The sequence below is a fragment of the Kryptolebias marmoratus genome, linkage group LG20, assembly GCF_001649575.2.
Source record: "Kryptolebias marmoratus isolate JLee-2015 linkage group LG20, ASM164957v2, whole genome shotgun sequence".
Taxonomy (NCBI): domain Eukaryota; kingdom Metazoa; phylum Chordata; class Actinopteri; order Cyprinodontiformes; family Rivulidae; genus Kryptolebias; species Kryptolebias marmoratus.
Window position 1 is genome coordinate 20,439,231 of NC_051449.1, and position 13,437 is coordinate 20,452,667.

The following is a 13,437-nucleotide window of genomic DNA, read 5'->3' on the forward strand; positions in this document are numbered from 1 at the left end:
AACCTTTAAACATGCAAATAATTAAATTTCATTTAAATTCAGTTCATTTTAACTGAGTTTAATTTCATTTAGTTCGGTGCCTCTTAGTTTAGTTAAATTCCTTTCATTTCAGTGTATTTTCAGTCAATACAGTTCAATTTGAGTGAGTTCAACTTTGTTCATTTCATTTTAATTTTAATTCAACTCAGTGAAGCTCAGTTCATGTATTTTATTATTTTAAAAGGTTATATAAACAAAAAGATAAATCCAGCATTGCTTGAGGAAGTGCATATTGCCAACTTCTGTATACAAAAGTTTTAAAAAAAAGGTTTTCACACAGTCGATTAGCAGTCTACTGGTGCTTGGAGTGTGCAATGGGGATGACTCTCAGCTGCCACCCCACCAAGTTTTACCTGCACAACTGGCTGAGTTACCGCCATTTACCGACGAAGGTCCAGTGAACGCGGCAGCCAGCTCGACTGGCTCCAAAGGCTAATCAGTTTTAGACGTACAGCCACTTATTTAGTTGAAATCTGTCCAGTGGTTCATGGGATATTTTGCTAACAGACGAGAAGAAAGAAAGGAACACACACACACACAGGCAATTACTGTATTAATTAACTATATTTAAAAATTAAGTGTAGTGATTTTATCATGACGCCATTTGTAAATCAAGTTATTTTTGTGATATTTTACAGCATGTATATATTTAAATGTTGATTAACCTTCAGCTGTTTTTCCATACTCATAAGCTTCTTCTTCTTCTGTGGTTTCTTCTTTTTTTCTTTTCCTGGACCGATTACTGCCGGTCTCCACGCAGGCTCGAGTTATGCGTTAATCACGTTACTTATTTTTAGCTCTCATGAGTTGATCGGTGCTGTTGTGCAATTCGAGAGGTTCATTAGTGTGTCAGTGAGGCGGGACACGCACCTCCACCCGCTGCACAGATGGGACATGTGACATACACGCTCCCAGCAAGGCCGACACCGCCACAGGCTCACGGTTATGCTTCTGACAACATGACCAAAAAGAGAAAGAGGCCTCTGCAAAAAAACAAACAAACAAAAATGAAACAAAATTCTTTAGTATAAATAATTCTGCGCTCTATTGTTTTTGTTATCAGTGTGAATATGGAATCCGACTAATTGCTTCTGCAGACTTTGTGCTATTTGAGCCGTTCGTGTATCAAAAAGTTCAGCTCATTCGGGACCTGGCTTCTGTGACTTTTGGTCTCTGGTTCTTTCAGGAACATTGTTCTCTTTGGAACCTGCTTCGGAAAACTTGCTCTATTTTTTTTTTCTTCTTTCACTACTTTTAGTTTTTATCTAGCCTTTAGCCACTTTTGCTTTTAGCAAAAATGTATTTTTAGTTAGCCTTACGCCACGTTTCAGATTTTAGCCCGTCTTTTGCTACTTTTAGCCTTATGCTGCGTTTAACTGGTCTTTTATTACTTTTAGCTTTTAGCTACTGTTCTGATACTTTTTCCTAGATTATGCTGCTTTTAGCTAGCCTTTTGCTATATTTAGCTATTAGCTAAACCTTTGCTACCTTTAGCTACTGCTTTGCTACTTTAGCTAGCCTTCTGCTACCTTTAGCCTGTAGCTGGCCTTTTGCTACTTTTAACTAGCTTTTCACTACTTTTAGTTTTTATGTTCTGTTCTGCTACTTTTAGCTAACTTTTTGCTACATTTAGCGTGTAGCTAGTATTTTGATACTTTTAGCCAGCCTTTGGCTGTATGTAGCTTTTACCTACACCTTTGTTACCTTTAGCCTTTAGCCTCTGTTACTTTTGCTTATGCTACTTTTAGATGGCCTTTTGAAACTTTTACTGCTTTAGCTTTTAGCTAGCCTCTTGTTGTTTTTAGTATTTAGCTAGCGTTTTGCTACTTTTAGCTAGCATCTTAATACTTGTAGTATTTGGCTAGCCTCTTGCTACATTTAGCTTTTAGCAAGTGTTTTGCTACTTTTAGCTAGCATCTTAATACTTGTAGTATTTGGCTAGCCTCTTGCAACATTTAGCTTTTAGCAAGTGTTTTGCTACTTTTAACTAGCACTTTGTGACTTCCAGCTTCTAGCTGTCATTTAGCTTCTTTTAGTTTTAACAGCTCAGTTTCTGCTTCTTCAGTAATCATCATCATTGAGCACTCAGCAGTCTGTCTGTTGTTTTAAGGACTTTATTTATTCGTTTATACATCCTGTTTTGTTTTCTTTGCTGCTTCATGGAGTGGTGTGCCCTAAAAAGAGGCTTTATGTTTGTCTTTAATAAGTGAAGAACTAAAATGAATACAGATGTGGTGACACAGATTTCTAGTGGTAGTTGGAAATCTGATTTTCCTCTTTTTTGTGTTTATCTTGGCTCGAGTTTCTTTTTTTAACTCCTATAGGAGGTGCTTTTTGCTTGTCAGGAGCATAATAAAGATTTCACCCATCATTATGTTTCTCCGTTGTGGCGAACGCTCGCCTTGTTCCCAGAATTTCCCATGTAGTGGGAGACAAAGTAAACAGTGAGGGTCTTCCTGTGGAAATTGTTCCCCATAATTACTCCTTTTTATGTGCAGGGTATGTTAGAGGGTCCTTTCCTTTTAGCTAGAGAATATTTTATCCAGGGGAAGAAAATATATTGAGATAAAACGTACAAATTAAAGTGACATTTTAAATCTTTGAAAGAACTTATGTGGTTATATGAACAACTAAGATCTTACCTGTTGTAGATAACTCTTTGGTGCTGTTAAGACCTGGTCTTTGGTGATTTGATTACAAGTGGGCAGCTGTGATTGAGCGCATTCACACATGGAGTTAATGTGTACCCAAAAACGATTTTGTGAATGACTATGAGTCGCCCACACTGTGTGCACATAGATACACGTAAAGTCAGCTGTTTGTTTATTCAGGTGAAAATAATGCTGTTGTTCTGACACAGCACATTATAGCTTACAGTGACCATGGAAGGTTCATCAGCTCTAAAACAATCAGGACAAACCTTAAATCAGGCCTAAATGGTCCATAAGGACAAAAAAAAAATCGCCCCAAAAAGTAGTTTCTCATAATCAGTAATGTAAATTAATTAATTACAAAACTTGCTCTGTGTTTTTTGGGGTTGTATGTGTTTTTAAAACATTTTAAATAAAGTTGAGATGTTTTTTTTTGATGAGTCATTCCCATTATTTGGCGTATGTGGCCAACGGTGTTGGTACCCCTTGTTTAATGAAAGAAAAACTCACAATGGTCACAGAAATAGTAACTAGAATCTGAGAAAAGTAATAATAAATCAAAATTCTATGAAAGTGAACAAATGAAAGTCAGATATTGCTTTTCAACAATGCTTCAACAGAATTTAAAAAAATAAATAAATCATGAAACAGGCCTGAACAGAAATGATGGTACCTTTAACTTAATATTTTATCACTGCAGTCAAATGATTCCTGTAACTGTCAATGAGACTTACAGGATGATCTTTTCTGGATCAGACTTTATCAGTGGAGACACCAAAGCAAAGTATTAGGTGATAGTTTAAAGGTAAAGAACCAACCTTTTTTGATACTAACAAGGTTTATTTTGCCAGGACCAGGAGACCTTTAACAAACAATCAAATCTTGTTTATTTGCTTCAGTTGACCCAACCCAATTTCTATTATTTATACAAATGTTAAAAACTGCTGTTAGAATCTTAAAAGGCTTTTCTGGCTCTGTAGCTCTTTGTACATAAATGTCATTGCTATAATATGAGAAAAAAAAGAGTTCACACATGGGAATAGGTTAAAAAGAAATTAACGAATCAAAGGTAGACTTGATGCTCATCACATAGCCTGAATTGACTTTTCTGAAGATTGAAGCAATCAGAGCAGATGAGCTACAGCTGTGAAACTTGGCCTTGAGGTTTAAAACATCCGGTGTTGCTGCTCCATTCAGTGTCAGGAACCATGGGAGGCAGCTGGATTCTGATTATTTGTGTGGCGACTGTGTGGCTCAGCAAAGGTTTGTAAATTAGTTGTTTGTCTTTCAAACATGTGGTGGATAATGTATAAAACTGGTGGAAAAAATGTATTTGTAAAGGTTCACAAATTATTTAGGGTATGGTAGTCCTAGTTGCTTAAAAGGAAACTGAACTCTTCAATTTGTTGGAGGTGTGGGCTGTCCTTAGTAGTGATGGGATGATGATACCTCAAGCAGTGTATTGACACACAACAAACCGTGTTGGCACTGTTGGTTACTCAATGGTGTAACCAACAGTGGGGGTGGGGGAGGCTATTATGCTGCAAACCCAACATCAGCCTGTTAAATATTTAATCACCAGTCCTTAAGTTAAACTTTGATATCATTGTTGTATAATTTTGTTTTCTGAGTTAACTTGGTTAGGGTTAAAACCTTGTGTAAATGCTAAATGGACTTGGTATGTAAAATAAAATGGTTAAATGAAGGGGAAAAAAACTAAAAATTTATGCAAAACCTTTTGAAGTGCCTTTACTCCAAGGGACTTTGTCTTAGACATGAGTTCTGTGGCAAAACTCCATCCAACAAATCTGCAATGTGCCGTTACAATGATTTCCTTTTAAACATACTTTGAGGCTCATCTAAACAACACTTTCTGTATTGGTTCCATTAATTTGTCTTCTAAAAGCAATAAACTCACCAGTACGGGGTTTCACTCTTGTGTGCTCAGCACAGTGCTGATGCACTAGTGTTGGTCGTCCCGTTACTAGTCCCAAGAAAAGAATCTCTTTTAATTCGACTTACTGAGACTTGATGATGATTTAGCCTGGTGCAGAAAGAACTTTTTGTTGTTGCAAAAGGCCTTCTTCAAACTACCAATGAAAACTCCCTACAAAAAATTCCAGGAGACTCAGTAAACTATGGTCTAAGAAAAATGGGGAAAAGAAATGCAAGCCTTTAAATGCTGTGCTTCTCTTCACAGGGTCATGTTTGCCAACTGAAGTTACAAATGAAAGGGAAGCTCATGTACAAGAGGGAAATCAAAATGGTAAGATGAGTAAATGGGCATAAAACTATGCGTATATGTTAATCTGTTTTACAACAGGTTTGTTTTCATGCAGTTCTGTCACCAATCATGGGATTTCTCCAAATGGATACCAAGTTGAGACGACATACTGAAGGTAAGACTTGTGTAAAACTGAACTAACAAATGCTCAAGGTTAAGCTAAGTTAAAGCTACTGTGAACATATTCTAGATTAAATGACAATCTGCAGAACTACACTTGTGAGGGTACACAGAGAAAAAAAAAAAATGGGTAAATGAAAAGATTCTGTCACTGAATTAACTTGTCATTAAGTGCAACTGGCAACTAATGAAGAGGCAACAGCCTGCGACAACGTGACCGCAGGCGACGAAGCCCACAACGTGACCGCAGGCGACGAAGCCCACAACGTGACCGCAGGCGACGGAGCCCACAACGTGACCGCCTTATTCTTTGAGTAATTTGGTTATTTCTGAGCCTTTTTCCACCAAAGAGTTGAAACCCAGGTTGTCCTTCCAGTAGGGCATATACAACAGTATCAAAGCTTTAAATAAAGGCAGCACACCCATGGTGGGAGGGCAGTGAAATGCAAACAAAGCTGCTCTGAGTGCAGGAGAGGTTTGCCCAGAACAGTCCTCTCTTGTATTAAAGAGGAGGTACTGTGCATATACGACTTATTAACAATGAAATGTTTATCTTAAACAAGTGTATGTATATATACAAATCAGTGGCGGCTGGTCAATAGAGGGCGCTAGGTTGCCACCCCACCACTTTACCTTGAATTAGACCTAAAATAAAGTAGTACATTAAAAATATTTCAAAGTATATGTATAAATATTTTTAGCTGTGTAACATTTTTTATAGTTAATGATAAGTGAAGTTGTTTCATTCTTCAATGTTGTCTGATTGGGGACATATTTCTGCCCCGTGCACAAAAATCTTTCTCCATAGACCAATGACTTATACATCCATATAAGTCATTGCCATAGACTCATTGAAAGTTGTACATGCGCAGTAGCTCCCCTTCAGTACAAGAGAGAGGACCGTTCAGGGTGCACCTCTCCTGCACCCAGAGCTGCTGAATGCAGCTATGTTTACATTTCACCGCCGCCGGAGCATGGGACTCCCGCCACGGGCTGACATCGCATCCATGTGTCAGAAAGTTTGCCTGATTGAAAAGTCGAGCCGTGGGTGTGCTGCCTTTTATTCAAAGACAGCAATAAGTTCATTACGTGACTAAGTTGCATACAAAAGGTAATAAATAAGTTCATAGTTAATAATTAGTTTAAGAAAATTTATACTACAATCTGTTAGAATGTTCGGTTTTGAATTCTAATCGGAGTGAGACATCCGACATTCGTTATATTGTACGTTCAGATTACACGACATGAATGCTCGTACCATAAAACAAGCTTTGACGTATTTTCTCCAGTAGCTTTGAAAAATAAGGGAGAAAACAGATCAAATAAACGCTAAATGTGTCCTACAGGCTTGTACCTTGGGAGATCTCCGTCTTTGTAAGTAATGGTGTGTTCAGGAAGCACTTATGCATTTATATGTACTTTATAATGTTGCTTTTGTTGTTTTAATACATGTAAATACACTGGTGTGATACCTTTAGTATATGTTTTGGTCCAAAACATATACTAAAGGTATCACATAATAGACATATACCAAAACCTTTGGTATATGTGTATTTTGGATTTATAGCCCCCCCGGAGAAAACTCCACCAGGCACCAAACTTTTTAATTTTCTTTATTCAAGGTAATGTGAGTGGTGGGGCAGCACCCTTGCGCCCTCTATTGGCCAGCCACTACTGGTAGGAACATAGTGTAGCGAGTTGGTGTTTTAGTTCCTATGTGGTTGTGTGTATTTGTTATAAGTTTGCACTGTGTTCCTTGTTGTGTTATGTAGAATGTTGTGGGTTTCCTGTTTGACGCTGCTGACTCCCGCCAGGTAACAGCTTTACCGTGGGGGCAGTAGAGCGCCAGGTCCGGGACACGGGAAGGACGGAAGAAGAGGGGCAGTGTGTTATTGTTTTTTGCCCGCGAGCGCCCGGTCTGGTCGACTCTGTAGAGGCGTGAGCTGTAGCCTCCGTAATAGCAGCTCAGTTCTTCATTAAAAGCCGAGTTCAACCGGTAAAACCTTTTCTGCGTCATTACAATAGGTTTTTAAATCAAGAGCTTTGCCTTTTGACTCTCTCTTCACCATAACAGACCAGTACAGTGCCCACATCACTGCAGACACTGCACCAATCCACCTAACAATCACCTGCTCCCTTTTTCCCACAAGACCCTGAGATACTTTCACTCCTCCACTCTTCTCCACAAGAAAAGTTTCCTCTTGAACTACATATTGTGCCAAATGGTAATTTTTTTTTTTTTTTCCATGAGCCAAAGCAATGTTTCTCCCCTCATCTTGTGAACTTTAACTCATCCTCCTCTTGGCAGACATCTTAACCTCAGATGCCTTGAGGCCAAACTGTTTGATTTGAACTTTGAAGGCTCTCTCACCTCCTGCACCTGAGCTGCTGTCTTGCTATTCAGTTTCCACATTAGTTTGCTGGCCACGTGCTGCCTGCTGCTTTTTTTTTTTTTTTTTAATCTATCTGAGAGCTGAATTCCCTCAATGAGATTGTCCTCAGAGCTTGAGGGACACTGAAGTCAGTGGTTAGCATCCACCCACCTCTAGAAGCAGGACAGCCTGGTGTTTTTACTGAATTAGGAGGAAATCATGCAAACGGGCAACGTCCTGCTCTGTTTTAAATACAGGATCACCTTCCACCCCTGCCTGAGCTGGTACCTGGAAATCAGATTTGTTTGTGGTGGATCAGGATTGGCAGTGCTCCTGAATGGTTTGTCAACGAGCAGTATTATGCCATTCCTGAGCTGGCTCAGTGTCACCTCGCGTCTCTGTGAGATCTGAGCTCGTTACTCAAATCGGCGTCAAATGAGGTCGCTGAGATAACCCAGAAAGGGTAATATATTATCTTTTTAGAAATGGATTTTTTTTGTGTGTTGAATGCAAAATGTCATATGGAGCAGTGGACAAATTTCAATATTATGTCTTAACTTTTCAAGTCAAACCATAACAAGATGGCCGCTACAGCTAAGGGACCGTAGTAAATGCAAAAGTGGCTAAAACTCAGTTTTCCAGATATTTAGCTAAATTTGGTGTGATAGTAGCTGAGTGACCCCAACATATGCTTGGCCCTAACTCTTCTAACAAAATCTAACTTTCCATTAACTACGAGAGTCAACTCTGTCTGTTAGAAAAATATCTCATGAACAGCTGGAAGAATTTCATGAAACATTCAGCAAATAATCATTGGATGCATGTGTACAACTGATTGCCTTTTGGAGTCAACTCCACTCAAGATGGCTGCCACAGCCAACTGACCTTAAAAACCAGAAAAACTGGTATAAGTCACTCAGTATAGCAGATATTAGGCAGAAACTTGGTATTTTGGTTGCTGAGCATCATGCTCAACACATAACCTGAGCACTAAACAATGTACAAGCTTTGGTATTAACTATGGGAGTCAACCTTGTTTGTCTGTTAGCAAAATGTCTCATAAACCACTTGGCAAATTTTATTGAAATTTTTAAAGAAGTAATTATTGGATGTACATCTAGAACTCATTGACTTTGGAAGTCAATCCAATTCAAAATGGCTGCCACGGCTAGTCATCCTTAGCCAACACAAAGATGGCTATAACTCTGTCGTTTCTACAGATATTAAGCTCAAATTTAATGTGGTAGCAGCTGAGACGCATCTCCGACACATAGTCTGAGTGCTAATAGGTCACACACAATCTTGTGATTTTGCTTTAACAACTAACTTTGTTATTTCTCAACAGAGGATAATCTTAGATTAAAACTGAAAGGCCTTAAATTTAATAAAGGAGTCAGTTATCTGTCTTGGGTTATTTATTCCCATTTAAGATGAAGATCTAAAAAATTATAGTTTATAATTATTTGTATTTCTTTAAGAAAATGGGATGCAAAAGCTCAGTTTATTAAGCTGACTTTAATCAGTGGCTGTGGTATTCAGAACTGATTGAACTTAGATTCATTCAGAAAATGTTCCCTATGTTAGTTTAAATTCTGATGAAATTTTGCATTGTGAACTTTAGCATTCAGTCTTTGTAAACCACTGGAGTTTGTTCGGATTGTTAACTTAAGAGGATAATAATCAGTTTTAAACTTAGGTCCGATTTGGTTGGATTACCGTGCACGATTAACCGATTTCTCCAAAACAATTATCAATTATCAAGCTTAAGTTTCTAGCTCCTCTGTGACATCAAGCGTCTCAGTCTGACCCAGAGGCAGCACAGAGGCACTTTTTATTTGTGCTGTCTCCGGTGTGTTTCATGCTTCAGTCTGTAGCCTACATGCTGGTTGGCAAGCAACGGGATCTCCTGCCCTCAACCTATAAGCCAGCTATAACGTGAGCTAGTTTAAAAAAAAAAAAAAAAAAAAAAAAAAAAAATTCCTCTTATCGATTCTGCTTCCAACATAGCAACTGCTCTTTGATTGGCCGAGGCGCGACACGTTCCGAGACTCTGATTGGTCGCTCGTGCAGCTTGAACCCGTGGAGTCGGACGGAGACAGAGGGGAGGAGGAACCTGATTGGCCGCCGCGAACTGAAAGCGAAAACCTATTTTTCTAAAAGCCTGAGAGACAGTTGGCTCGTGTGTGTTTGTGTTTTAGGCGTGACTCCAAAAGGTGATTCGTCCTGCTACCCCCCCCACCACCACCACCACCACCACCACCTCTCTCTCTCACTCACTCACTCACTCACTCACTCACTCACACACACACACACACACACACACACACACACATACATTTCTCAGTCAGTACTCATTTCAATGGAGAGCTGCAGAAATGGGCTAAAAAAAAAGAGCAAGTTGTACTACTGGGGGTGTGCTGGCAAGGCAGGAGAAAGGCTTGGGGGAGAAGAACTGAATGAGTTAGTGAAACTTAAACTTTTTCTTTTATTTCTACATGAACATAGCTCAGAAAGCAGACAGCTTTCAGACGTAGACAGGTGTGAGTACTTTCCAACTGAGGACGTGTGACAAAGAAGGCACAACTTAAAGTCAAAATACACGATTTTTCAATGGTTTTGATTTGAACTTCTATGCTTTTAGATCTATAAATATTGGGTGTTAATGTAACTCCAACCTATCAGGGCTTTTTGTAAAAACTACGTTAGAGAACAGCAAATTTCCTCGCCTTGGTTTAAAACTAGATTCAGGGTTCAGTTTCAAAAATTCTCCTGTTAAAGTTCAGATCATTTCATCTGATTTTAGCTCCAACTTCTTCTTTAATGCTTTCCACCTCTCGATTTCCTCCCTGAAACGGCTCGACTTCTGTCGTCTCTCTTGTCCTCGCAGCTTCTAGTCGTCGTTTCTTCTCAGCAGAAAAAGAACGGCATCTTTTCTCTTTCGACCTGCCGTCTCTGATTCCGTCGTTCTCCTCCGTTTACATTCAGGGATTATTTTACCGACTCGGTATCTGTCGCTCGCCGAGGCTGTCCGAAGTGAACTCGTCGGTGTTCCAATGTAAACAAACGACTCGTCAATGTTGGCAACAAAACCTGACTCTGCTGATTTCACTCATTTATTACAGACTTTTAGAAGTGAATGGTGCGTATTTAGTGGTTATTTTTGATCCTAGGTGATACACACACAGAAAAATTCAAATCAAAAACATTGAAAAGTCACATATTTTGACAGCTATGATGGCTTTAACCTTACCTGTCTTATTTTGTATGTATATTTATATCCAGTGGTACGCTTAAACCTTCACATTTCTGTCACAGAGAATAGCAGAGTGAATAAAAATATGCCCTGAAGTAAAAAGAAAAGCAAAGCGCCACATAACTTAAAAATACGGTGGAATTTTTTTTTTATTCACAACTTAAAGCAACAAAAAGACCTTAAGTTTATTTTTTTTCTCACCATGCCTGCTCAATATATCATAATAAACCCTTTAGAAACTATAAAGCGTTTTCTTTACAAAGTTCTTTGGGGTAGTGGTCCTTAATGCAAGGAGCTTCATGTTCATGCACTGCTTTTCTTCGTTGTGTTCAGGAAGGGTGCTGGTTACTTTCACCATTTTGTACCCTACCTCCTCCTCACCAGGTACTGATCCGTACTTGTGCTTACCGTTGCGTACCCATGTACATCCACGTGTCCTCTTGTCCTCGTCTAGGGTTAAGTTGATGTTCAGGTTAAGGTTAGAGCCACAAGTCAAAGGCTAAGGTAAGAGAGCAAGGTGTTGGGGGTTGAGATTAGGGTTTAAGGGAACAGGGCTCAGAATTTGCCAGATCAATAAACTACATCGTGCATCGTTTATCCATTTTCTTAACCTGCTTGTTCCTGTTCAGGGTTGCAAGGAGCTGGTGTTTTTTCCTAGTGGTCACTGGACGAAGAGGTGGAGTACACCCCGAGCAGGTTGCCAGTCCATCAAACCCAGTGAAGGTATTAATAATATTACTCCACCAGATTAAATAATCAATGTTGGGGCATCTCACAAGATGAGCTCGAAGTGGGCCAAAGCAGGCACAAAGAAACACATGGCTTCCTTTCATATCTATGAAAGTATGGGGGAATAGTGACCGAAACTGCAAAAGCGCAACGTGGCAAAGGTTTGAATTAACCTCAATTAACCTAACCGTGGTCAGGTTTTGAAGAAACCTCGTCCCAAAACCTGAACTCTTTGCAAAAGAATCCTATTTAGCATTAAGAGGTCGGTCATAATGTTGTGGTTTGTCACTGTTCGCACCACTCTCAATGAACTCACGCCCTGGGTTTTTAGAACGACATTCTGTATCTGTCCTTTTCCATTGTTTGTTAAGTAGCTAAAGACTATCTGTGAACTGGGCGTGCTCGTCTCAGTCCCGCGGAGAAGGAGGGCGAGTAAGGGTTGGGCAGAGGACACCGGCGGTGGGTGAAACCTGTCAGAGTAGACAGTTTTATTTCAGCACTGGGACATGGAACAACAATGTAGATTCAAGCCTTAAAAACTGCAATCAACAATTCCTTTTATTTATTAGAACCTTAAATTAGCAACAGGTTTATGTTAAGTGAATCAGGCCTTTATTGAGCTTTTTTTTTTCGTCTCTTCTCCTTCCTTTTCTTCTCCCTCTTTCTCCGTCTTTTGGACACTCACGCATCCAGAAGATGACTCAGCTTTGGTACATTTTGTCCTGTCCGTCTACCTCCAGTGCATATGGTCAATCCCAGCAGAGCCCTTCAAGCTGACACAGGTAACCAGGAGTAATCCGTGGCCTGGAACTGGGCCTCATTAATCCTTACCTAACGTAGATCCTATGTGATGCTTGAAAGAGGCCACCTGTCGCTCGGGTCACGGTGGACTGATAGTGGTGCCATCTGGGGTCATCGTCGTCATCGGAGTCCACGATACCCACCCCGGGGGTCTGAACGTGTTTCTGCGATGCTGTGGCTCGGCTTGTAAATTTAAAACCCGTCGATCTGCGCTGCTCAGCAGACAATGGGGGACAAAACCGAAGCATGCAAGTGGCAAACGTCAGGCCACATTCCTTCCACGGAAGCATCAAAAGAAAGTTGGCATTTAAAAAAAAAAAAAAAAAAATGTTTGCGTTCCTGGTGAACTCGGTTCGGCGCTTGTTTTTCTGGTGACTCAGTGGCGGCCAGAGCCGAGTACGGAAAGAGCCTGCACACATCCTGCTATTGTCTTTGTCCACTTCCTTTCTCGTCCATCTGTCCACAGCGTGTCCTCCAGTGCCCTCGCTGCCTTCCATCCCTTCCGCCCGGCGAATAATCTCATCTCGAGTACAATGGGTTCACGAAACACAAGCGGTGGGCTAGTTAAGACTTGTTTCGCCTCATTTTTTGGTCACCTTTCGAGTAGTATCTAAAAAGGAAAAACAAAAACAACAAAAAGCCAACATCCTTTAACTTTCTTCTGTCCTAATTTGGGACTTTCCGCTGATAAAATACCGATGTTTTGACGTCTAAACTGGAGAAGTGCACAAAGAACCAACATAAAAGGAATGTTAAATTTGCAGGAAATGTCTCATGAGGGTCCCCATAGTAACCACACCATTGTGTTGCTCCCCGACTCAATAAAACAGACAGAAACACAAAGTAGAAAGTAAGCCTCAAACAAACAGTCGCTGCTTGTGTTGAAAAGGTTGGGCAGAGGTCTGCAGTGTTTTATGTAGGAGATGTGACTCTTACAGCCCAGTTTTGTGGAGAACTTAGATAAAATGGAAGTCAATGGGAGTTTGGAGTTTGGACTGCTAAATTTGTCTTTGCCAGTGCATTTCTACTAAAAATCAAAACATACTATTTCCAACTGAGCTGAACGTTTTGATGGTTTTTTTTTAAGAGGTTTTTCCCAAAGCTTTAGAAATTTAAATAAATAAAATAAACAAGTAATAACCAAATAGTAATGCTTCAGTGCTTAAACAAACGAAACAAAGGAGCAAA

The 13,437-nt window shown here is 39.9% G+C and overlaps 1 long non-coding RNA gene across 1 annotated transcript; it reads left to right on the top strand.

The window, feature by feature from the left end:
• The first annotated feature begins 3,898 nt into the window (after positions 1-3,898).
• Positions 3,899-5,946, top strand: LOC112450649. Its single transcript, XR_003039330.2, has 4 exons — positions 3,899-3,953; positions 4,891-4,956; positions 5,030-5,089; positions 5,267-5,946. It is a non-coding gene; the product is annotated as an uncharacterized LOC112450649 (long non-coding RNA).
• Positions 5,947-13,437: the final 7,491 nt, after the last annotated feature.